Source organism: Pinus tabuliformis, chromosome 7, assembly GCF_031772625.1.
Source record: "Pinus tabuliformis cultivar Carrire ecotype Pingquan chromosome 7, CPIR1, whole genome shotgun sequence".
NCBI lineage: Eukaryota > Viridiplantae > Streptophyta > Pinopsida > Pinales > Pinaceae > Pinus > Pinus tabuliformis.
This window is the reverse complement of record NC_142293.1, coordinates 843824169-843848132: the sequence shown is the minus strand read 5'-3', so window position 1 is coordinate 843848132 and position 23964 is coordinate 843824169. Positions and strand designations below refer to the sequence as shown.

General features: G+C 34.6%; 1 non-coding gene across 1 annotated transcript; it reads right to left on the bottom strand.

Annotated features, from left to right (window-relative positions):
* Positions 1-14306: 14306 nt before the first annotated feature.
* On the bottom strand, positions 14307-14426 carry LOC149250256 (U6atac minor spliceosomal RNA). The gene has a single exon (XR_016267798.1). It is a non-coding gene; the product is annotated as a U6atac minor spliceosomal RNA (small nuclear RNA).
* Between the last annotated feature and the right edge of the window lie 9538 nt (positions 14427-23964).

Sequence of the window (23964 nt, the reverse complement as noted above, 5' to 3'; positions counted from 1 at the left end):
AAGTCGGGGACATGATTTTGAGAACAAGTCAGAGTGAAGGCTCCCAGAACTGCAAGGAGGATGAAGGAGGGAAATGCATTGTGAAGGAAGAAGCACCTAGAAGTAGTGGTGAGCAAGAGTGATCCAGGTAATGCCAAGCAAGGGCGAGTTTGATCTGAGCATGCGAGTATAATTTGTAACTAAATTTTTAACTAACTTAATACTGGTCGAATGAATCAGATGGCTCAAACTATTTTAATCGTCTAACACTTAAATCAAGGGCCCATGAATGTACACGTACCGTGAGAGGGGAGTTGATTTCAGAGAGGAACGCCTTACGACGTAATTATATATCAAATGGAAATATGAGAAAATTCCATTTTTCTCATTTTTATTATTGCAAATTTGCACTAATTCCATGAAGGTGAAATAGTAGAAGAATAATAATGATTGAATAACAACAAAAATCATGTAGGAAAATACTAGGTGAGATTGAAGAAATATTGAACTAGTAGGTGAGTATTAAATTTTCTAACTAGTAACACTTGTTGTAAAAGGAAAGACCAAATCTCATGAAGAAAGTGCATGGACTTAGAGGCTTTGTTTAAAAAGTTACGTGAACAAAAAATTGACAAACTCATGATAGTGGATAATGATAGGTGGAAATTTTCAAGTAAATAAATGAATAAATGTTTTAGGATCGTTAAATAAATTACAATGGAAAGTAGAAATTTTTAGGTAAATTAATCAATAAATGTTTTAGGATTGTTAATAAATAGATTATTTTAGAAAAACTACAAACAAATAAAGCCCTTCAAGGGTTAAGTAAGGACAAATTAAAAATGTTAAACTTAGAATGTTAAGTTGTGGATTGAGGAAGATCCTTACTTAGTTTAGGGGTAAACAATGAATGCAACAAGGGAATACTAAAGTGGATATTAAAAGGTAAGCTGTAAATATTAAACTGGAACCACAAAATCATTTTGTGGATATTGTAAGTTCATACGTATTAATTTTTGTGAATATATTGAGCTTTACTAGCATACATAAATTGGGGGATCACATTAAATAGAAAGTATGACAAATATACTTGCAGAAAGGTTTGAGTTACAAATGTGGGTAATGGGAGTATGAAAATGATGAAAATATTAGAAACAAATACATCGGTGACAAAGATGAAATTGAATTTTATGATACCATAGGTTAGAAGTTGATATATTATTTATGGAAATTATTTCATTTTACTTTTATGTAATGTACAGAAAGAAAATGGCTACAATATGTAAAGGGGAGTTTGAGATTGTGTGTAGAAAAGATAGGAAGGATGGGCATAGTCAAAGAGGAGAGACAACGGATTACCTTTGGAGGGGAAAAGTAAAAGTTCTTCTCTTATCATTATAATAGAAATGTTTAGTTAAATATTACACAAGTATTTTAATTGGGAAAATATATTAATTTACACTATTATTACTTTATTGGTTTTCTTTGTACTTGAATCATGTAAAAATAGTTGAGAGAGATCATTCTACTATTCACTTTATTTGATATGTTTCACATTATAACATCCACTAGTCAATATTTTTCATTTTTTAAATAAATTGTAATTAAATTAAAGGTTGAGAGAAGAGACATGGATTCCAGTTGCTTGGGGAGGGAGATTGCTTGAGGAATTGGAAAAATTAAATGCATCATCAATAGGTTGGATGGGAAGCTTAAATGAGTTGACTATGCATTAAGTTTAACTGAAAAGAAAAGGATAGGCCCAAGTTTCCTTTAAGCCCGAATAACAAGTAAGAAGAGGACAAAAATATTGAAGACAACATGTGATGCATTGTCCAAGGCAATTTGACTACGTGAAGCATTGGAAGGAGACATACAGTTGGTCTATGGGTAGGCACTAAAAATAGGTATACGAGAGGGAGAACTGATAATTCACATCTAGCTAGAAGGGAGAGGTAGAAAAATCACTCTCATGCAGAGGAATGGAGCGAGCAGAGTAGCAATCAAAACACATAGTGATCAAGATTTGGAGAAAGTGAACCCAATGAGGAACCTTCAAAGAGGCTTGCTGGGTGGAAAACATTGTGGAGAGTAGTGGCTTGCCTGTAGGCTAAAGAACCAGTAGAATCTTGTGGATGAACCACCGGTTAGGAGAGAAGTACCCGAGTTCTTGTGGAGCTGATGAACCACCAAGTGTTGACAGCACTGGTTCATGATCTCACTAATGAATTACCTGGTAAAAGTGGCTTCTACACTCCAACAACGACTTATCAATTGAAGAATATTCCTTGACATGGACTCGCTTCTATTGATGCAAGCTAAAAAAATATCTGCACTGCAGTATCTTGGTGTGGATGTGATTATGCCTAAAAATATTAAATGATAATGTGTGTAGCTAGTGGATGAAGGAAGTGTGGTTGTGTGGTATCTTGTTTCAGCTATTTTGTTGGTTGAAATTCATCAAAAGCATTCCACCTCAAGCACTATAATCTATCTCGGTGGTGACAAATACACATAACTATGGTTGTAGCTTGTCTATGGTTGGGTGGAGAGTTGAAGTCCCACTCTCAGTTAGAACATCGTTTTCTACATACACACACACACACACACACATATGGTGCCTTTGTTTATTGTGTGAGATAATACTATGTCACTGATGGGGTGTGATTTCCTGTGTGAATAAGAATTTCATTTTTGTATGTACAAGATTCATGCAATGCTTCTCCTTCATGTGATATGGTTCATTACTTGTGGATTTGCTAATCCTGTAATGACTTAAGCATACCTGCACATTAAGAGATTGAAATCTATGTAAATGGGTACTTCATTTGTGTAGACCTTTTGGTATATTTGGTCTCTATGTTTTTTACTAGCACACGTTGATCACAAGGAATGCAGGATTCTTGCGTATAAATTATCTTAAATTTTTTCTCTATAAAATGGTTATTTATGTATTTGTCCTGCATGGAAGATTGGTCTATATGGCATGTTTGTGAAGAGGTAGGTGGCCCTTGCCAACTAATTGGTGATTGAATGAAATGAAGAGTCTAGTGGATCATGGTTTCTAAGTTATAGTCTCCGATGAAATGAATATATATAGACAAATATATAGATAGATACAAATGTTTGCAGATTAAGTTAGGTCGAGATCTTGCAATCTCAGGAGAGATAGTGATGTTATATATATACATATATAACAGGTGCGAAGGGAAGAGTCCCTTAAAAAAAATTAGGTCCAAGATTATGCATATAGAGTGAGCGGGTGCCAAGCCTTTGTATTCATAGGGGCCAACACTAAACCACAAATTTTTTTATATAAAATAGAACCATTGTGGTTGAGTTCTAAGGGTAGAAAGGCCTAATTTATTCACCTTTTACTTAAATTGTGGGGCTGGAAGTTTATAGATTGAAGATTGGGGAATCCAAGTCTAGTAGGCCACGTGATAGAGCACAATGACAGTAGGAAAAACTGAAGAATTCTAGATCATTGAGAGTGGAGAGCTCTTAGCTGCACATGTAGCTCAGGATATTTCCCTTAGAAGATCCAAAGGAAGCACCAAGAGGTAACTCCTAGGGTCAAATCCTTAGGATGAGGGAGTAGTGGGGCTTGTGCCCACATAAAGCAGAGAAAACCATCCAAATCATTCAAAACGATGAATTCCATGAATGGTTGATGCTTGAGGGTTGTGTGGGACCCCGACATTCCATGTAAGTAGAGCAATGATGGATGAAGTCACCCGAGACCTCGAACCTCAGACGAATTAAATGAAGGTCATAATGGAACCGTCGAGATTTATTACCAAGGGTGACATGGCGCAGTGGGCCAATATTTATGACGTGGTCATAGAAGGGTTGTGCCTATGTATATATATATATATATATATATATATATATATATATATATATATATATATATATATATATATATATATATATATATATATATATATATATATATATATATATATATATTCCATCCATTGAATGTTGGACCTCGTAAAGGGGCCTAACGAGTATGAACGAGTTAATAGTGGCCATGTGGCCTATGATTTGGAAGCCACGTGGAGACCATGTGAGTGTCGCATGATAGGAGTAATGATGTGGCATTGGCTGATTGGCCAAGACTTTAATTGGTCATATATTTTGATTTGGAGGTTAGATTAAAGAAAAATTTATACTGTCAAAATTGTCTCTATGAGACAAATGTGATGGTATGATTAGTTTTTAGTTTCTTAAGAGTAAAGGAAAGCGAAAAATTTAGACACCATTTCCATAATTGGATCATGGAGATTGGATCAACATATCAGCTCCTTCTGACCTTAGTTAGGATTAGGGTTAGTAGGGGGTGTGTTATAGAGTGTTATTAGAGCTTCCAACTTCAATGCTTGCACTGGAAGGGCATCATTGCAGAACTAATGAGTGAGGATTTTCCACTAGACTTTGGGAGATCCAGTGAGGCCTTAAAGCCTCATGCAAAGCATTAGAACTATCATTGTTTGTGTATTGATTATGTTTGCTTCTTGGTATATTTTATTGTGATAATTGCATGTCACATAATATTGATGATTTAGAGGATTTACTGTAATGCACTAATTGAGTTGTAATGTTGCAACTAGTTTTGCAACAAAATATTTTCATCAGCAAGCCAAGGTGATAAATTTTATTATGTAGTTGAATTTTGTTAAAATATAATAGTGATGTGCATTTATGACAACACGTAAAATACACTAAGGCTAAAAAATATGAAGTTTAAGGACTATGTGAACAGTAAAGGGTGGTACAGTCTAGAAACAACAAACTAAGGAAAGAATAATAAAATGGTGTGGTATAACTCTGACCAATCACAACATGGACATGAAGATGAAATATCAGTTGAACAAGAAGAATAGGTAGACCCTATTGTTTGGATGGACACATTAATAAGCCTAAGAGAAGAGATAATGAGTTGTAAAGCTAACGATGTGAGGCATGTCAAAGTGCAAGAAAAGCAAGTTGAAGTCAACACAGTCATACTACAAATCTTATAAAACCTGTAAAGGCATAGGCATCATGAGTTGAGAATCAACCATAGAGACATGCAAAGCGCATTTAGGTAGGAAGAAAGAACGAATGGGGAAAATGAGAGAAAATATAGGAACAAGCATCAATTGTCTAGTGAAGACATTATGAAAGGAGGCATTTCGTTAAGTACCCAAAAAGGGATTTCAAGCACCCATTGGTAGTGGTATGGGGACACTCATAGAAGGTTGCATTTTCATCACTATCATCATCACCATGGGAGAAGAAGGGAAAGAGAGTATATACTAGAGGACTTTAAAAATCCAAATCCTCCTACCTTTGATGGAAAAATGAAGAAATCAGAGGATGTTGAAGCCTGGTTGCTAGGAATGAAGAAGTTCTTCTGAATCCACAATTATTCAGAAAACATGAAAGAAAAGGTAGCTACTTTCATCCTAAGAATCAAGGCTAATATATGGTGCGAAGATCTGAAAAATGTAAAGGGAATTAGGGAAGAATAATTTTCCTGGAGGGAATTCAAGGATTATGTCAGAAGAAAATATCTATCTAAGAGATACTTTGACAACAACGTGAAGGATTTATATGAGCTCAAATTAGGAAAAATGACAGATGATGAGTACACCACCAAATTCCTAGAGATGTTATGGTATGTTATCTACCTTAAGGAGGAGAAAGAAAAAATTCAAAGGTACGTGAGTGGACTACCAAAATATTTCAAGGATAGAATTGAATTTGATGAGCCCAAGACATTAGAGGACATAATTCGAAAATTGATTCATTTCTTTGAGCATCCTAGGCACAAGCATGATTATAAATCAATTTGGAAATCCAAGAGAAATTCCAATTTCAAAGGAAAATGGAAAAATACAACCAAGGGAGCAAGCGCAACCCCTGTTGACCAAGAAAACCAACTAAAGTCCAACACTGCCAATAGAGTCCATTCTACCGAAGATGAATCCAAAATTTATGGGAAGGTTTCATATAAGTGTTAAAATTGTGGAGAAAAGAACCTAAGAAAGATTGCCCACAATACAAGCATGATGGCCCAAGACTGTACAACACACAGGGAGCGGAGATAATCAAGTACGTAGCTTAAATTATACCTAGAATTTACATAGTAGTGGATAATTGCCAAGATGATCATCAAGTAGTGATTATAGAGATCGAAGGTATGTTCTATGACCAAAATATTTCAATTTTTATTGACCTTGGTTTATATCACAATTACATAAGTCTCGATATTGTTGAGAGATGTGCACTAAAGAAGGAAGGACATGATTAGTCTTAGCTAGTTCAACTGGCCATAGGGATGAAAAGAAGAGTTTATCATTGGGTGAAGGCTTTCCCAATTGAATTAAATGGGATGTCGACAGTTGTAAATCTTAATGTTCTACCATTGGGAGCATATAACATGTTTTTTGGCATGAACTATTTATATGCACACCGAACCAAGGTCAACTACATTGAGAAGAACATCAAATGAATTAACAAAGTTGGAAAGCACAAAATATTGAATGGAAAGCAAAAACCCAGTTCATTGAGATTAATTTCAGCTATGCAAGCTAAAAGAATTCGTAGAAAAGGATGTATTTTTTTTAAATTTTTTCTGTGCAAATATACAACAATGTTGGATTTAATCAAAATGGTGAGAATGATGACAATGATATCCTAAGGAAATATCACATTTTACAGTAGTTTTTAAATGTATTTCTTGAATAAATTCCTAGTTTTCCTCTCATTGAGAAGTCAACTTTTCTATCGAATTAGTGCCAGGGGTAGCTCCAACATCCAAAGCTATGTATAGAATGAGCACTCTAGAATTAGTTGAGCAAAAAATACAACTCAATGAGATGTTAGACAAGGGCTACAAAAGGCTAAGCATGTATCCTGGGGAGCACCAATTTTGTTCGTAAATAAAAAGGATGACATGATAGTCGTGAATTGATTACAGGAAACTAAATAGGGAGGTCATCAAGAACAGGTATCCATTGCCATGGATTGATGATCTATTTGATCAATTAAGGCATGCAACAGTATTCTCCAAAATTGATATGAGATTAGGCTATCATCAGCTTTATATAAAGGATGAGAGTATCCATAAAACACCTTCAGAATAAGGTATGGAAAGTATGAATTCATGGTAGTGCCCTTTACCAATGTGTCTGCAACTTTTATGTGCCTCATGAATAATGTGTTATGCCCCTATTTGGATAAGTTCATCATAGTATTTTTTGCTGACATTTTGGTCCATTCGAAGAGCAAGGAGAAGCATGAAGAACATCTAGCCGCAGTACTACAATTGCTAAGAGAACATAAGCTTTATGCAAATATTAGTAAATGAAATTTCTTTTAGTCACAGATTTATTACTTGGGACACATTGTCTCAAGAGATGGAGTAGCAGTTAATCCCAAGAAGGTAAAGGATATTTTGGAATGACCAATTCCTAGAAATGTGGCTGAACTTAGGTCCTTCATGGGACTCATAGGCTATCACGGGAGATCTATAAGAATTTCTCCAAGATTGGTTGTCCAATTACTACCTTATAGAAGAAAGGAAAGAGAATGCATAACATATTGTCTAAACTTAAGAAACTATTACCTAATGCATCGATACTAAGAATTGCAAATCCTAAAAAGGATTTCATTATATGTATATATTCCTGCAAGGAGGGACTTGGTGGAGTCGCGATGCAGGAAGGAAAGTGTTTTTGTATGAATCACGAAAGTTAAATGAGCATGAGTAGAATTATGTAGCTCGTGATTTGGAATTGGTTTCCATCATCCGTGTGTTGAAGATGTGGAGACACTACATTCTTGGTAGAAAATTCACACTAATTACTGATCATGGAGGGTTGAAGTATTTATTTGAACATCCCAAGATAAATTCAAGGCAAGCCAAATGGCTAGCCATGCTCAATGAATTTGACTTTGAAATCAAATATATAAAAGGCAAGAAAAACAAAGTGGTTGACGCACGTAGCAAGAGAGTGCAACTACATCATATATCAATTGTAAGTTCCCATGAAACGAATCTTGAGGAAAAGATTAAAAACACTAGGCAACAAGATGAAAAGTATCAACAATTAAAAGAGAATCTACAACAAGGATCCCAAGGAAATGAAGGTAAGGACTATTTCCCTATAGAAAAGAGGTTGATTAAATTCAAAAACATAATTTATATCCAAAATAGCATAAACTTGAAGAAACTCATATTTAAGGAGTTTCGTGCGAAACTATACTTTGGCAACCCAGGTTACCAAAAGATTTTGAAAGCCATCAAGAAATTTTATTTCTAGCCTAATTTAAAAAGGGAGGTGGCAGATTTCATCTCTAAGTGCATAGAGTGCCAGCAAGTAAAGGCTGAGTGTAGGCACTTAGCTTACTTATTGCAGCCAATTTCCATCTTGAAATGGAAATGGGAAGTGATTTTGATGGACTTCATTAAAAGGTTTACAATAACTTCAAAACAACATCATGCAATCATGGTAATGGTTGACAAGTTGGGAAAGATGGCTCACTTCGTGGCTATTAAATCTACCAATTTATATAGTGAGGTGGCTCAAGTTTTTATAAAGGAGATTTTGATATCACATGGAGTTCCAAAAAAAATTATCTCAGATAGAGATGCCAAATTGACTTTAAAATTTTAGAGAGAATTATTTGGGGGCTTGGGAATAGAGCTAACATTTAGCACAACATATCATCCTTAGACTGATGAGAAACAAAGAGAACAAATCGAATTTTAAAAGACATGCTAGAATGTATGTAATGCACCATTCCAAGAAGTGTGAAGGGTACCTTCCACTTGTGGAATTTTCATACAACAATGAGTATCAAGAATCGCTAAGAATAAGCCCATTTGAAGTGCTTTATGGAGGGAGTTGTAACACTCCTATCAGTGAGAGTGATCCAGTGAATAGGGTCCATATTGGGCCTGATATGTTGAAATACATGGAATAGGAAATTAAAACCATCAGAAGAAATTTAAAAGCAACACATGACAAGAAGAAAAGCTATGTAGACTAGCATAGAGTTCACAAATAGTTCCAAGTAGGGGAACATGTTTTCTTGCAATTTATACATAAGAAGAGCTCCTCTAAATTTGGGTCTTGCACCAAGCTGACACCATGGTTTTGTAGGCCAATTTGAAGTTCTTGAAAGAATAAGGCAAGTGGCATATAGGTTGGCTTTTCCTCCATCAATTAGAGTACATGATTTTTCCATGTTTCATTTCTTAAAATATATGTGTAGGATGCTACTCATCTTATTTATTAGTTTGTGTTACATGTAGAACTAGAGGTATAATTCCAACTGGAACCTATATGCATCTTGGATCAGAGGCAACTCACACTCTGAAATCAAGAAATAGATCAAGTCAAACTGTAGTGGAGGAACTTAGGGCCCGAGGAAGCCATGTGGGAAATGAATGATCAGATGTGGATAGCATATCCTTTCATATTTTCTAAGAAAGGAAAATGTAAATATAATGTAAATATTGTGTAGAGTTGTGTATATTAAGCTCCATAAACAACAATGCTTGTTCTAAAGAATGTTTTGGCTATATATGGTTATTTAACACTGAGGACAGTGTTCCCCCAATGAGGGAGGGGACTGTAACATCCCCTAGTCAATATTTTTCCCTTTGTAAATAAATTGTAATTAAATTAAAGGTCATGAGAAGGGACACAAATTCTAGCTGCTTAGGGAGGGAGATTGCTTGAGGAATTCGAAAAATTAAATGCATCAACCATGGGTTGGTTGAGAGGCTTAAATGAGCTAACTGTGCATTAAGTTTAACTAAAAAGATAAGGACAAGCACAGTTTGTCCTTTAAGTCCCAACAACAAGAAAGAAGAGGAAAATAATATTGAAGACAACATGGGCTACATTGTCTAAGGTAGTTTGACTATGTGGAGCATTGGAAGGAGAAAAGTGGTAGGTCTCTGGGCAGGCACAAAAAATAGGTCTAATAGAGGGAGAACGGATAATTCATGTCTACACAAAAGGGAGAGGAAGAAAAATTCACAATCATGCAGAGGAAGGGAGTGAGTAGAGTAGTGATCAAAACACACAGCAATTAAGCTCTAGAGAAAGTGAACCAACTGAGGAACCTTCAAAGAGGCTTGTTGGGTGAGAATAATTATGGATATAAATCACTTTTCTGAAGGATGAAGAACTAGTGGAAGCTTGTGGATTGATGAACCATTGGCTAGGAGAGAAGCACACGATTTCATGTGGAGCTAAAGAACCACCATGTGTTGAAAACACTAGTGCATGCTCTCATTGATGAATTACTTGGTAAAATTTTCTTCTAAATTCAAAATAACTTATCCACTGAATAATATTCCTTGACGTGGAATCTCTTCTCCTTAATGCGAGTTAAAATATCTCTTCACTGTGGTATCATAGCATGGATGTGATAATGCCTAAAAAAATTAAATGATAATGTGTGTAGTTGGCAAATGAAGGAAATGTGGCCATGTGGTATCATGTTTCAATTGTTCTCTTGGTTGAAATTACTCAAAATAATTCCACCTCAAGCACTGGAATCTAGCTTAGGGGTGATAGTTCTAAGTAATTGTGACTATAGCTTGTCTATAGTTGGGTGGAGAGTTTAAGTCCCACTCTTAGCTGGATATAGATATATAGATATATAGATATATATATATATATATATATATATATATATATATATATATATATCCATGTTTTATTCTTGTACCTATGGTGCCTCTGTTTATTGTGTGACACAATACTATGTTAATGACGGGATGTTGTTTCCTGTATGAACAAGAATGTCATTGTTCTATGTACAAGCTTCATAAAATGTTTCTCCTTTGTGTGATATGATTGATTACTTGTGGATATGGTAATATTGAAATCACTTAAGTCTACCTGCACTTGAAGATATTGAAATCTTTGTAAATGAGTAACTCATTAGTGTAGATATCCTAGTATATTTGGTCTTTGTGTTATTGACCAGAACATGTTCATCATGAGGAATGTTGGATTCCTGCATAGAAATTCTCTTGAATGTTTTCTCTCATAAATGGTTAATTCTATATTTTTCTTGCATGGGGACTAGTTTGTATGACATGTGCCTTAATAGGTATGTAGCCTCTGGAAACTAATTGGTGACTAAATGAAAAGAAGAGTCCAATGGATTCTAGTTTCTAAGTTACAGTCTTTAGTCAAATGAATATATGTGTGTGTGTGTGTCTTTGTAGGCCTAGCTAGGTTGATATGCTGCAAAATCATGAGGTATAACAATGTTGTGTATATATATATATATATATGAAGAAAAGGAAGAGTCCCTTAAAAACCATTGGGTCCAATATTATGCACATAGAGTGAGTGGGAGCCAATCCTTAGTACTCATAGGGGTTGACGCTAAACCACAACGAACTACATATAAGATAGAACCACCGTGGTCGATTTTTGAAGGTGGAAGGGTCGAGGTATTTCACCTTTTACTTAAGCCATGGGGCTGGCAATTTAGAGATCGAAAGGGTTGGGGAACCCAAGCCTAGTAAGCCAAGTGACAAAGCGTGATGACTTTAGGAAAACTAGAGAAATATGGACCATCGAGAGTGGAGAGCTCTTATCTGCACATGTAGCCTAGAAGATTTACCCCAGAAGATCTAGAGGGAGCACAAAGAGGGAACTCTTGGGTCGAATCCTTAGGGTGAGGTGGTAGTGGCGCTTGCACCCAACACATAAAGTGGAGAAAACCCTCCAAATAGTTCACAATGGTGAATTCCATGAATGGTTGGTGTTTAAGGGTTATGTGGGACCTCGGTCCATGTAAGTGGAGTGATGATGGATGATGTCACCTTGGACCTTGGACCCTAGACAAATTGAATGAAGGGCATAATGGAACCGCCGAGATCTATTACTTGGGGTGACTTTGCACAGTGGGCCAATATTTATGATGTGGCTATAGAAGGGTCATATATATATATATATATATATATATATATATTCCATTGAATGTTGAGCCTAGTAAAGGGGCGTAACAAGTATGAACAGGTTGGCAGTGGCCATGTGGCTTATGCTTTGGAAGCCATGTGGGCACCACATGGCAGGGCTAATGATGTGTTGTTGTATGATTAGACAAGACTTTAATTGGTCATATATTTTGATTTGGAGGTCAAATTAGAGAAAAATTTATACCATCAAAATTTTCTTGACGAGACAAATGTTATCATATCATTAGTTTTGAGTTTCTCAAGAGTAAAGGAAAGAGAAAAATTTAGACCCCATTTCCATAACTAAACCATGGATATTGGATCAGCATAGTAACCACCTCCTTTTGACCATAGTTAGGAGTAGGGTTAGTAGGGGATGTGTTACACACATGTTTTGCTACACTCATTTACATTCCACTAAGTCTCAAGTTAAGTTACACTTGTGTTCTTGTAAGTCACATGATCTATTACACTTGTACGCACTTCAGTGAGTTCCATATAAATAAAAGATCTAAAATTTCCACATTATTCATAGCCAAAGACAAAATAAAAATCACACTCAATGTCGTAAGGGAAACAAATTAATGTTCTTTACAATGCAATTCCATCTTATCTCAGTAAACCCTTGATGACAATGCTTGATCTATACTAATATGGTCACGGGAATTACAGTATGAAGAAATGTGCCCTCATTTAGCAATGAAATGAGTGAGATGAACTTCACCACACTTACAATCTTTGTTTCTTGATTTATTTAGTATCTTATTTCTTATCATCCACCACAAACTTGAAGGCCCTATTTTAGAACTCTAGTACAAAAATAAAGATAGATAAACTCAGTAGAAATTATTTGGGGGACATACTCCCTACTTTATACATTTGAAAATTATCCACTATTTATAGTTTTATGTGCATACACTTCTAAGTATATCACCATAAAAAAAAATTCATTTAATTTTTCGTTAATTATACATTATTTGGTTGGTCTCATAAAATTATGGTTTCATTAAATAGATATATTTTCATTTCTTGATCTTATCTATTTTTTACAATTTTGGAAAGTTATTAATTTCTAAAAGAAATTGATTAAGAACAATAGTGGTGTCACAACCCATGGCCATCAGAGTTAAGTGCCATCAAATTTAGGATTGGTTTCATAAATATGATCAAGCTTGAAAACTAAAATTATATGGATTCTACCACATACTTATCACACTTACAATCCACATTAAGGACTTTGCACAATGACCATAGAAGTCTAGCGTTATGGTATTGGTTTCAATAGATATAAATGAGTTAAAAATTGGTTAAAATCTTCTGAAATGCCTTCCTTACTATTGTAAAATATTGTTGAGAACAAGTCCATAAAAACAAGAACTGAATCAAACATTATATTCCTAGTTTTTGGGAGAATGACAAATGGTAGAATATGGAATAAATTACGCTGAATCAAATCCTCCAAACTCATATACACCTATAAATTCTTTCATGTAGTGTAAAATAAAAACAAAAGAAAAGAAAGCCAATTTTAAAAAGGTCAAATGTTTTTATGGCTATAGTTATAGATCAAGTTTATTAAACAAACTTCTTGAGTTTGGGGGAAATAATGGTACTTCACAGGGTCAATCAAGATGCTATGACTCTTCAATCTAAGCAATGTGCTCAACTATTTCTAGTTGAGCTAAATAAAAAGGAAGCAAGTCAATTTTTGCAATGCCCACACCTTGATTCTATTATGCTATGCTAATTTATTAGCCTACTCATTGTGAGATTGATTGTTGTGTTAGATCCTTATTAGTTCTATTAGTATACAAATGAGGTAAAAGTACGCTATATGCATACCCACACCTTGCATGAATACACTATTATTATATAGTCTATTATGATGGTTGAATCATAATGTATACTTATGATCAACCATTTAGGTTTGTTAAGCATTAATTAATGTAACATATTGATTAATCCTTAAGCTTGATTAATGGTTAATCAAATGACTAGATATTAATCCTGATTAATAATCATTTACTGGTATGGATTTTCTTATGATTAATTTGATATTATATTAAATAGGATTCTTACATAATCATCGATTTGAACTAACTTTTGAGATTGTATTATTTTATTAGGTAGTTATTATGTAGTGATTGAATGACTTGACCACTCAAGTCACATTAACTAGGGGTGGGATTGAGGGATTTTTGAGAGGAAATTCATATTGGAGGTAGGTGGAAAATTAAAAGGGGTAGGGAGAACACTAGGACTTCCAAGGAAGTCACTCATCCCAATACTAATCTAGCCCAAATGTGCTTCACTGCGGAGTTGTGATGGGATTCTATGCATTAACAATGGTATATCGCACCCTAATGAGGGAGTGGAGAGCTTTAATCGCATGTGATAAGTCCAAAGATTATTCCTATCCTTATCAAGGGAGATGCCAACCATCTCTCCTTTATATGAACACACACGTAATGCTCACTCCTTCTATTTTATTATGTTATGCTAGATTATTAACCTACAAACTATGAGATTGGTTCTTGTGATATATCCTTATTAGTGTTATTAGTATATGTACAAGTTATGCATATATTAGCTACATACCCACACCTCGTATAAATATGCTAGTATTCTATGGTCTACTATGATAGTTGAATCATAATTTATCCTTATGATTAAGCCTTAAGGTTGATTAAAGATTAATTTGTGTAACATTTTGATTAATCTTTAATCTTGATTAGTGATTTGTGATTATTCCCTAATCGTAAGTAAAAATTAATTAATGATATGGATTTTCATATGATTAATTTAATATCAAGTTGAATGGGATTCTTATATAACCTGTCAATTTGAACCAACTTTTGTGATTGTATTATTTTATTAGGTGTTTATTATTTGGTGGGTGAATGACTTGACCACCCAAGGCACATTAACTAGGGGTGGGCTCAAGGGATTTTGAGAGGGCATTCATACTGGAGGTAGGTGGAGAATTAAATGGGTAAGGTGGACACTTGGAAGGGGATATATCTCAATAGATTCCTTAGCTTTGGGTGGGATTGGGGGGCGAGGGTTCGGTCATGTTATTTTTTGTTTTGGGAATGAAGGAGTTGACAAGAGTTTTTCTTTGACTAGATGAGTCTAGGAGAGGAGTGGAAAAGGAACCTTCATAGTTTTATTCTTAGAGAAAGGAGTTGATAAGGTGGTTGAAACCTACTGGTGGGAGACACTACGATTACGGTTCTAGACTTGGGCTTGGAAGGATAGGGAGCCTATGGAGGTTCCCTAGGCTAGGACACTAGATAAATTATTCCTAGTTGGTAGGGTGGCATATTTAGTCATGTGGTCCCAATATGAGAATCACAACAAAGCTACAAGAATTATGTATTCCTATTATTTATTATGTTTATTTAAAATATGCTGAAAAAAATTTGGTTGAATCAAACATGAATTAAATCCACAAGTTACCTATCCCTCCAAGCATAAGTCAAGAACCATAGCCATAATGTTTCGTACCTCTAGGTGTCAAGCACCTTCCCAACTCATTTCTCCAAGAATAAAACTACCAATTTTCCTTCCAAACTCCTCTCTTGGTCTCCTCTAGTCAAAACCAAACTCCCGTGCACTTCTCCACTTCCAAAACCAAAAATAACAGGAACTCCCCTCCCCCCCTCCTGCAAAAAATCAAAGCATCTACAAAGGTATATCCCCTTTCAAGTGGCCATCTAGCCACCTTAATTTTCCACATACCTCCATTATGAAGACCCTCTCAATATCCCTCGATCCCACCCCCATTTAATGTGTCTCATGTGGTCAAATTATTCACCCACTTAATAATAAATATCTAATAAAATAATGCAATCTCCAAAGTTGGCTCAAATTGACAAATTACATAAGAATCACATTTAACTGAATATTAAAATAATCATAAGAAAAGCCATACCATTAATTAATTATTAATTAGGATTAAGGGATAATAATTTAATTAATGATTAATCAAGCTTAAGGATTAATCATAATGTTACATTAATTAATATTTAATGAAACTTAAGGCTTAATCATAAGGATACATTATGATTCAGTGATCATAGTAGACCATAAAATACTAACATATTTGTGTTTGATGTGGATATGTAGCTAGCATACACATACCTCATATGAATACTAATAACATTAATAAGGATCTATCATAAAAATCAATCTCACAACACGTAAGATGATAAATTAGCAAAAGAGGACCAAGGAGTGGGTATTACACACCTTTATAAAGGCCTATTATATGCATATGGAGGCATTCTGAGAATTAAACTCAAGATCTATCATGCCCAAAGTAAGAATTATACCACTAGACCAAATTCCACTAAACATGGTATTCAAGGTTGTTTTCCCAAAAGCATTAGAGGAAATTTCAGCCTAAAAGTGGCCTCCTAAGGAAAAATAATAAAATAATAGTTAAAATAATAAAATAAGAGTTATGAATTTTGGAGGGAAAACAAGAAAATTATTATTTTTTAATTATATTTGTGGCTTATCTCCTTATAGGTTTACTCAAATTTCAAGTGTAGACACTTGTTGGATGTGTAATTAAATTCCGCATCCAACGAGACCCATTATGCATACTTTTGAAATGACTCACATTGATAAAAATTAAAGATACATTAAAAAAGTGTGTCAACACGCTTTTTTAGTATATCTTGATTTTTTATCAATGTGGGTCATCTCAAAAGTATGCATAATGGGTACTCGTTGGATGTAGAATTTAATTCCGTATCCAACGAGTGTTTACACATGAAATTTGAGTAAAGCTATAATGAGATAAACCATAAATACAATTAAAAAAAGTAGTTTTCTTCTTTTTCCTCCAAAATATTTACATGTACCTCTTTTTAAATTTAAAGGATTTTAATTGGTTTACATATTATGACATGGAAATTACATGAAAAATTCATGGGCACTTTTAGGCTGAATTTTCCTCTAATGAGTTGTCATTGTCACCTCCTAACAAGGAGATTGATTTAACAATCAAACTTAAGCTTGGCACATGACCAATATCAAAGACACCCTACAAGATGACTTCTATATAACTTCATGAGTTATAGATGTACTTGAAAGAACTGTTATAATTGGGACTTATTAAGGCTAATGTTTCACCTTGGGGTGCATCAATTAATTTTGTCAAGGAGGATGGTTCCTTAAGATTGTGCATATATTATAGGGACTTAAATTGAGCCATAGTGAATATTGGGTACTCGACACACATAATGTATGATCTCTTTGATCAAATGAAAGGAGAAACCTTTTATTCTCAAAATTCGATCCACGATCCAAGTATCACTAGTTAATGGTCAAGGAAGGTGACATCCAAAAAACATATTTTGAACTCCCTTTAAGCATTATGAGTTCATAGTAGTGCCATTTGGTTTGACCAATGCACCAGTAATGTTCATTAGCCTCATGAATCCAGTGTTCCAAACTATATGGACCTCTTTATGCAAGCCTTTGTGGATGATATTATCATGTATTCCATGAATGAAAGAAAGGATGAAGAGAACTTCAAGATTGTGTTGACATGCTTAAGGTAAATCAAGTTGTATGGAAAAATTTCGAAATGCTCTTTCTTTCAAAGAGAGATTGATTATCTCAACCTAATCATCTCAGGAGAGGATATTTCAATGAATCAAAAGTGTTGAAGGCGATAATGGATTGGTCAGTGCCGAAAATGCTCATGATATGTGTAGCTTCATGGGGATCAAAATTTATTATCAGAGTTTTAAAAAAGGTTTCTTGAATATTGCAAAGATTATCACCACATTAAAACACAAAGGATATAGGTACAAATGAACAAATGAATGAAACATTGCATTCATTAATCTCAAGAGATTACTAATCAATGCCCAAATCCTTTAAGTGCCTGACATGGTGAAGGATTTTACAATTTGCATAGATACTTTGAAGCAAGGATTAAGAGTGGTGTTAACTCAAGAAGAGGGAGTAATTTTTAGAAAATGTAATTATGTTCAGTCTTCAATAATGTACTTGAGTCATCATGTAATGTACTTGTCAAAAGAATAAAGAAAATATTTATTATTATTATTATTGTGAGTTATTAAAGCATGGGTTTCATGCTTGGGTCACCATGTTTTAAGTCAAAGTCGCCATCAAGGACTTCTAGGATTTATTCTGAGTCTATAGAGTTATTGTACATTTAAAGAGACCCTTCTTGGGATTTTTAATCATGTAAAAAGGTTAATTATTGAGTTAAATATGAATTATGTAACCTCCACACCATGTCAGCCTAGAAGAATATCAAGTCGGCCTACGAACCCTATTCAACCCCACAAGAATCCTATAAAAGGAAGGACATCGAATTCATTTGGATCATCATTCTCTCATAAAGTTCGAATTCTCTTGTAGCTGGGAAGAAGTGTGAAAATATCTTGTTTTTGGGCAGAAGTGCAAAGTTCTCTTATAGCTAGGAAAAGGTGCAAAGTCTGTTTCCAAGAAGTCGAAGTGAATGCGAGTTTGGGGAAATCTGAGACAAGGAAAATAGAAATTTTGGTCTCTCTCTCTCTCGCACTCTCTCTATTTCATGTCATGGATTGGTAGATCAAAGTCTTCCAATTTTCATTGTTGCTTGAAGCTGTCGGTTGTCGTAAGTTAATGCCTAGTCGAAGTTGCTAGAAATAGGTCATAATTCTAAGAGGTTGACTTGGTGTGGAGGGAAGGTATGGTCTTGGTCTAGGGTGAAGAGTCTCAAATAATACTATTGAAAGGAAGAATTATCTTCACTGGGTTTTCCCCTCGAGGGGGGTTTCCATTTCATGTGCCTACATATGGTGTCTATTATTTTATGTGCTTCTTCTTTTGGTAATTTCTTGATGAAATAAAGCAAGAAGATATAAATAATCAGAATAATAAGAAACATCACAATTAGTTATCAAGATCAAGAAAATATTTACTTCCTTTCTGATTTTCTAACATTGTATCAAAGCTTGGGTGATGAAGGAAGAAAAATACAGTCTCAAGCACTTGATCCATTCATAGGTACTATCTCAAGGAAGAAATCTATTATATTCAAGGAATATGTCTAACTAAGCAAGGGTGAGAACAAACTTGAAGGAGCATCTAACTTCAGATCCTGGAAGAAGAGGATTGACCTAATCCTCGAGAAGAACAAGGTGTTGCACTTGGTAAAAGGAAATGTAAAGAAGCCTAAAGAAGAAGTTAGTGATGCCGAGAAAGAGAAATATAGGGAATTAGAATTGGTGGACATGACAATGATGGTAGAAGGGATAAAAGACAATCTTGTCCCATTCATAGCTAACATTGATCATGCTCAAGAGATGTACGAAGCCTTGTACAAACCGTTTACTATTAAGAATATTGGTCAAGTAGCGAGTTTGAAGAATGAGCTAAGGACTACAAAGATGACTAAAGAAGATATTGTGGAAACCTTCTTTGTGAAGATAGCTAGACTCAACGATGACCTCTTGGCCATCGATGAGATTGTTCCGGACAAAGAACTTGTGATCACTACTCTATTAGGATTTCCACCCTCTTAGGGTGCATTTGCTGCAAGTCTCAATAGTTGGAAGGTAGCTCCCACCTTTGAAGAATTATGGACCGCCTGTAGTCAAGACAAAATAAGGATTTCAATGGTTGCCAATCCTAAAGGAATATCAAATTATTATATTTCTCATCATAAAGGAAAGAGATCAAAGGGACCGAGAAAGAAAGTTGACATGTCCAAGATACAAAGCTATCAATGTCATAAGAAGGGTCACTACAAAAGTGACTATACTGAGAATCCAAAGAATAAGAAGAGAGGAAGGGATCAAGCCAACCTTGTTGTAGAAGGAGACTCAAAGAAAATCAAGCCCAAAGAACCCTACATTAGGGAGTTACACTATTAAGTCATTTTCTTGTAGCTTTATATATCTTGTTTTATATGTTTTAAAATTTATATGCTTTTAACTTATTTTGGAAAAGACATTTTTGTATTGTTTTTATAAGTTTGTAGGTATCCCTTAAGCTTTGGAGGGATCCCCAAAAACTCCTAAAGATGAGTATCTCATGTCTTTTCAATTTTGGGTTCATTTATTCATTTAGTTTTGATTATATCAAATACTAATCACCTTTCTCCCTCTATTGTCTTGATTAGGGAAAACATCTGCGAGGAGGAGGATCTCTCAAGACAAGGTTAGTCAAGAGACAAAGGTATGCTTTAAATACAATGATTGAAAGGATTATTCATTTTATTATCTATTAATAACTTTGTTATGACTAGATGTACTGAATCTTAATAATTTTTTCCTAGGTGATTCATCTCTTGATAAATCTACCCACCCCACTATTAACTAAATTTGTAGAACCCTAGATAGGCTCTAGAAAACCCTAACCGAAGGGTGTGCTAATGTGAATGTCTAAAACCCTAAAACTGCATATGGATATTTTAAAATGCTAGTTGAAGTTTTATTGATGATGTCATGTTTGGAATTTTGGAATGATCAGGAAAACCTAACTTGTTAGGATTGAATGACAAGGTATAAAGTCCCGAACCTTTAAATTTTTGGTAATGATGGGTTTTTTATGTTTCTACATTGGAACCCTAGCTCATTAGGGTTTGGTGGAATGTGTGAGAAAGACCCTTATATTGCCTTAGAAATGTTTTCTTTCGTATGTGTGTGTTTTTCTGATCAAACCATATCATAATCAAGATGATTGTGTGTCTAACTCTTATTGATCATTGTGAAGTTGGGCTTGATTAACACATGAGATAAAATGTATTTGCATGATGATGAAATCTAGGCATATATAGATGTGTCCTTTTTGGTTGAAACCCTAGCTTGGTCTAGGTCAGATATATTAATGTTGTCAAACATATCATATGCTTATGAATGATTATGAATTCCTAGATATGTGTATTGACCTAGTTATTAATGGTTATAAGTCTTACGATTTAATGGAAGTCCTTGTCTGAAATTCTAGGATAATGACATTTGGAAATTTATGGTGTTGTAGCTAAACCCTAGTGAAGTTAAATTATCTAGTATGTGTGATATAACAATCTGAAATCTATTTGATGATTGTTGAAAATGAAAATCTAGGGTTTTGCAGTTAAATCCTAGTAGTAACAATTGCCTAGTGTGAAGTGTAACAATTTGAGATCTATGTATTTAATGATTGTGAAAATGGAATTCTAGGGTTTTGGAGTTAGTCAAAGTAAAATCTCTGAAATATGATCATTTGAGATCTGTGTAAGATTGGTGAATTTGTGAAAATGGAATTCTATGGTTTTGGAGTTGAACCTTAGCTGAAGTAGAAATCTCAAATGAATGTTGACTATATGATAATTTGAGATTTGTTGAAATTTAGGTTTTTTAAGGTTGATGTTTGAATTGAAATCTAGGGTTTGCAACTTATCCTAGTGGTGGTTGGTCATGTTAGTGACTGATTGATGGTTAAATGAAAATCTAGGGGTTTGAACTAACCCTAGTGGAAGCTAGTCAGGTTAATGACTAAGCTGTGATCAAGCCTTTGAATGATTTGTTTGTATGAAATATAGGATTTGTATGAATCCCTAGTGTGAAGTCTAACATATTTACTTTGAAAGGTTGTTATATGATTTTGTAGATCTATATTTCTGTGAATTTTTTCTAGGGTTTTCTATATGTTGTAGTAAGGTATGCCATACCTTTGGAAGACACGTTTAAACCCTAGATGGAATGAATGTTTTTATGAAGTAGTCTAGGGTGTATGACAAAGCCCCTATCAAGGTGTTGAAGAGTAAATGTCTCTTGTTTATAATTAAGTTTGGGTGTATAATATGAATAAATTTTAAATGCTTCCGTGTAACTTTTTGAAATGGCTAACATCATGCTTCTATATATGTGGTTGTACTTTCTATTTAAGTTGTGCAGGTACACAGTCTTAAACTTGGTGAAGATTCTCATTGATGTGATAAGCATGAGGGGGATGATGATAACTCTGATGAAATTGTTCCAGAATCCATGAAAGATTCTCCGATGTCGAAAAGGAAGAAGATGATCTCTTAGAGGAAGCATGAATAGAAGATATTTCCCTAAGATTAAGAGGGAGTCCAAACAAAGAGGTGCTTCCTGGTTGAGAGGAAGGCCATAGCTTGGTATTAATTGTAGAATGAATTACTGAGGATATGTTGATGCATGAGTAGTAGGAAGGAAAATATATAATTAAGGAATATTCTATCAAATATTAGGCTGATAGTCCTACTATGGAAATATTCTATCAAATATTAGGTTGATAGTCCTACTATGGAAAGTTGAGAAGTAACATCAAGTTGTATGAAAGACCCCAGAGGTTTGTATTTGATTATGTACATGTGAAATAATATTATTGATTAGGGTTGTGTTTGTAGAAGTGAATCTCTGAAAGGATTTGATAGCATGTTGGTTACCAATCATTTTGATTGGGAGAGATTGGAAATTCTTGGTCTGTTGGATCAAGGGGTGTTGATGCTTTGTGAGTGAAGCATTTCCTGGGAAGACATATGGCTAACACTTTGTGTTGATGTCTGAGTCCCAAAGTTGGAAAGGTGGTGTTGGTTATTGAGCTATGTTTTGGATACACAACTGGATTTTTGGGTTGATGGTTAGAAAGTAAGCCTAAGGGTACCTAAAGGGGTTGAAAGCTTGATTCCATATTAGTTCCACCTTGATAGATTGCCTTGGGCAAGAATCTAGTCCATGGCATTGCGGTGCCTACACTATTGAGTGATTGTTTGGATAGATTTTCCTGGTCAGGAATCTAGTCCATGGCATTACAGTGGCTAAAGTTCTTCATGGTTTGTATAGTTTGAGATCTTCCATTGTATATGTAAATTATGAATACCTCCTTAGTTAAGAGGGAGTGCTAGAAAATGTAACTATGTTTGGAATTCAATAATGTACTTGAGTCATCATGTAATGTATTTGTCAAAAGAATAAAGAAAAGAATTATTATTATTATTATTATGACTTATTAAAGCATGGGTTTCATGCTTAGGTCACCATGTTTTAGGTCAAAATCCCTATTTAGTACTTCTAGGGTTTATTATGAGTCTATAGAGTTATTGTACATTTAAAGATACCCTTCTTGGGCTTTTGAATAATGTAAAATGGTTAAGTATTGAGTCAAATATGAATTATGTAACCTCCACACCATGTCAGCCTAGAAGAAGATCAAGTCGAAATAAGGACCCTATTTGACTCCACAAGAATCCTATAAAAGGAAGCAAATTGAATTCATTTGGAGCATCATTCTCTCGTCAAGTTTGAATTCTCTTGTAGCTGGGAAGAAGTGTGAAAATATCTTGTTGTTGGGTAGAAGTGTGAATTTCTCTTGTAGCTAGGAAAAGGTGTGAATTATATTACCGCAAAGCCGAAGTGAACGTGAATTTGGGGAAGTCTAAGGAGACAAGGAAAATCGAAAATTTGGTGTCTATATCTCTCTATTTTGTGTCCTAGATTGGGAGATCGAAGTCTTCCAATTTTCACTATTGTCAGAAGCTTCCAGTTGACGTAAGTTGTTTCTTAGTCAAACTTGCTGGAAAGCGGTCGAAATTCTGAGAGGCTGACTTGGTGTGGAGGGAAGGTCTGGTCTTGTTCTAGGGTGAAGAGTCTCAAAGAATACTATTTAAAGGAAGAATTATCTTCACTAGGTTTTCCCCTCGAGGGGGTTTTTCCTGGCATATGCCTACATCTCCTATCTATTGTTTTATGAGTTTTTTCTTTTAGTAATTGCTTGATGAACTAAAGAAAGAAGATATAAGGAATCGCAATAATAAGAAACATCACAAGTAATTATCAAGATCAAGAAAATCTTTATTGCCTTTATGATTTTCTAATGGTAATAACTTATGCATATAGGATGTTGAAGAAACATGAAGAGTTGTATGCTACCCATGACTTAGCATTAACATTGATGATACTAGCTTTGAAACTTTGGAGGCATTACCTCATCAAGAGAATATTTGAGCTAAATACTGATCA